We start from the raw sequence: 3,005 nt of genomic DNA on the forward strand, positions 1-3,005 counted from the left end.
CTCTACCACTTGAGCCACAGCGCCACTTCCAGCTTTTTTCTTTTTGCTTACGTGGTGCTGAGGAATCGAACCCAGGGCCTCAGGCATGCAAGGCAAGCATTCTACCACTGAGCCACCTTCCCAGCCCCAGAAGCAGCTCTCTTAGTGTCCCATCCAAGCTACCACACTGTACAATGGGCATTAGGAATGAGGGGAACAGATGTGATATCCCCCTGGAACAGTATACTGTATCTGGATTCAGATATCACACTGTAAACCTAATTCAAGCTGGGACGGTGGCTCACTCCTGTAATCCTATCTAGCTACTCAAGAGGCTGAGATCTGAGGATCAAGGTTGGAAGCCAGACTGGGCAGGAAAGTTTGTGAGTCTCTTATCTCCACTAAACTGCCAAAAAAGTCAAAGGTGGGGCTATGGCTCAAGTGGTTGAGTATTAGCCTTTAGCAAAAAGCTCATAGAACAGCACCTGATCCTGAGTTCAAGCCCAAGGACCAGCCCAGCCCACTCCCCCACCCCCCACAAAAAAAACCCAACACAAAACACCTAATCCAGATAGGGAGAAAAGGAAAGCTGGGAATGTTTCTCTTAAACTCCACGTTCAGGCATTCCCTGACTGCTCTACATATCTGCCTGGAAAACTACCAGGATCTTAAATCACACCAGCCTCTACCTGGCTCCCTGGCACCCACCTCAAGCTCTGGGAATTGAAGTCATACTTCTTAATAAACAGTCCAATAGTAATAGCTAATAATGAAGCAGCAAATTAATTTAAAAAATGAATTAAAACCAAAGAAAAATAGTCATTACTCTGCTCAAAACTTTGCAAAGACTCCTTAATTTCATCAAATAAAGCCTTATGTCTGTCTGTACAATAGCCTTTAAGATCTGTGCCACTGCCCAGGTTGCTGCTCCCTTCCCAGTACTGCTCACTCCTTATCCTAGGGTGCCTTGCACAGCAGGGCAAGCCAAGGCCGCTCTAGTTCTGTTGATGGTCTCCCATACAGCTGCAGAGTTCACTGGATCTTTGCCTCCAAGTCTTTACTCAAAATTTGCCTTCTCTCTGATAATTCATAATTGCAAATTTCCCCTGGTACATTGTCCACAGCATTTACCTTCCAACCAATCATATATTAAAATTTGCTACACTCTGGGCTCCAGGAGGGTTTTGAGTTGTTTTATGTCTGGAGGTATTACCAGTATCTAGAACTGCACTGTTGCCATACACAGAAAAGCTGGCATGTACCTGCGGCATGGATAAATATGACATGCTTTTCATGTACAGTTCAAGTATTTGGATGTATTAGTTGGGATGTAGTAGTCATGAACAGACATACCTTCCTTGTTTCTGCTTGCTTTCCCTTTTTCCCTCCCTCCCTCCTTTCCTTCCATTCCTAGGGTTTGAACTCGAGCCCTGGACACCGTCCCTGAGCTTCTTTTGCTCACAGTTAGCACGCCACAGTGCCACTTCTGGCTTTTTCTGTTTATGTGATACTGAGGAATCGAACCCAGAGTTTCATGCATGCTAAGCAAGCACTCTACCACTAAGCCACATTCCCAGCCCATCCTTTTACATTTTTTGATACGATTTCTTTTTGTCGGTTGTGGGGCTCCAACTCGGCCTGGGCACTGTCCCTCAGCTCTTCAGCCCAAGGCAAGCGTTCTACCACTTGAGCCACAGGCCACTTCAGGTTTTCTGGTAGTTTATTCGAGATGAGTCTCACGGAGGGCTGGGAAGATGGCTCAGTGACAGAGTGCTTGCCTTGCATGCATGAGGCCCTGGGTTCTATTCCTCAGCACCACATAGGCAGAAAAATCCGGAAGTGGCGCTGTGGTTCAAGTGGTAGAGTACTCGCCTTAAGCTGAAGAGCTGAGGGACAGCGCCCAGGCCCAGAGTTCTGGCCCACGACCGACAGAAAAAAAAAAAAAAGAAGAAGAAGAAAGAAAGAAAAAGAGTCTTATGGACTTTCCTGCCAGGGCTGGCTTTGAACCGCGATCCTCAGATCTCAGCCTCCTGAGTAGCTAGGATTACAGGCTGATGCGATTTTTTAATACAGTGAACATTCTATAGCGTGTGATCCACCTCTACTGCCGTCTCAGGTCTCAAGTATACGTGTTCGCTCAAAGGGAGAATCTGAATGTAACCAAACGTGCACCAGGTGGCTGCGGCCCTCTCGGCGTTCCCAACCAGGGGCAAGCACTGGACCCCGGGACTGCCTCCACAGCTCAGTCCTACGCAGCTGGGTGGAAGCCCTGGGAGATTCGATCCCGCAGACCCAGGAGCCCCCCAGCTCTGACCCAAAGCCCCACGAAGATCCCGCTAGGGAGAACTACACTCACCGCGCCGCGCGCCGCATCCCGCCAACCCCCGCGCGCCTAGCCACGCCTATGACCCTCATTCAGCCAATCGACGTACTCCTCTTTCGCTGCACCTCACCAATCATCGCTCGCTCTGCTCCGTCCATCGCTGCGCGCCGCAACCCGCCAATCTCCGCATGCCCAGCCCCTGGATGCAAACCAAGCGCGGAGCCACGCCTCTGGTTCCCTGAACAACGCGGGGCGGGGCCGCGCGGGGCGGCACGGGGCGGTGCAGCAGAGCCACCTCTGTGCGCTCGCACACGCCTGCTGGCAGCTTTGGTGCCACGCGTGCGCGCCGCAGTGCTCGTGTGGGTCGGTGTCAGGACGTGATGCGGGGGGGGGGCGGGGGGGAGGGGCTTTTCTGCCTGAGCTGGCTTTTAGCCGTGATCCTCAGATCTCTGCCTCCTGAACAGGTAGGATGACAGGCCTGAGCCATCGGCGCCTGGCCCAGGCTGGCTTTTAACTATCTCGATTGTTTGCCTCAGATCTAAGACTCTTGAGTCCCTAGGATTATAGGTATGATTCACTCTAGTGACTAGTCTTTTCTATATTCTTCACACATTAATTAACCTAATTCTCAAATGACCCTTTGGAGCATTAACAGTTTTTCCATTTTACAGATGAGGAGACTGAGGCAGAGAAGTCACCCAGC

At 50.7% G+C, this 3,005-nt stretch overlaps 1 protein-coding gene across 1 annotated transcript in view; it reads right to left on the minus strand.

Annotated features, from left to right (window-relative positions):
* Positions 1-2,379, minus strand: part of Pold2 (polymerase (DNA directed), delta 2, accessory subunit) — a 7,135-nt gene extending 4,756 nt beyond the window's left edge. The window contains exon 1 of the mRNA XM_013032994.1: positions 2,336-2,379. The gene's annotated coding sequence lies outside the window, so the exon portion shown is untranslated. The remainder of the gene's footprint in view (positions 1-2,335) is intronic.
* Between the last annotated feature and the right edge of the window lie 626 nt (positions 2,380-3,005).

This window comes from Dipodomys ordii, unplaced genomic scaffold, assembly GCF_000151885.1.
Source record: "Dipodomys ordii isolate 6190 unplaced genomic scaffold, Dord_2.0 Scaffold160, whole genome shotgun sequence".
Taxonomy (NCBI): Eukaryota; Metazoa; Chordata; class Mammalia; order Rodentia; family Heteromyidae; genus Dipodomys; species Dipodomys ordii.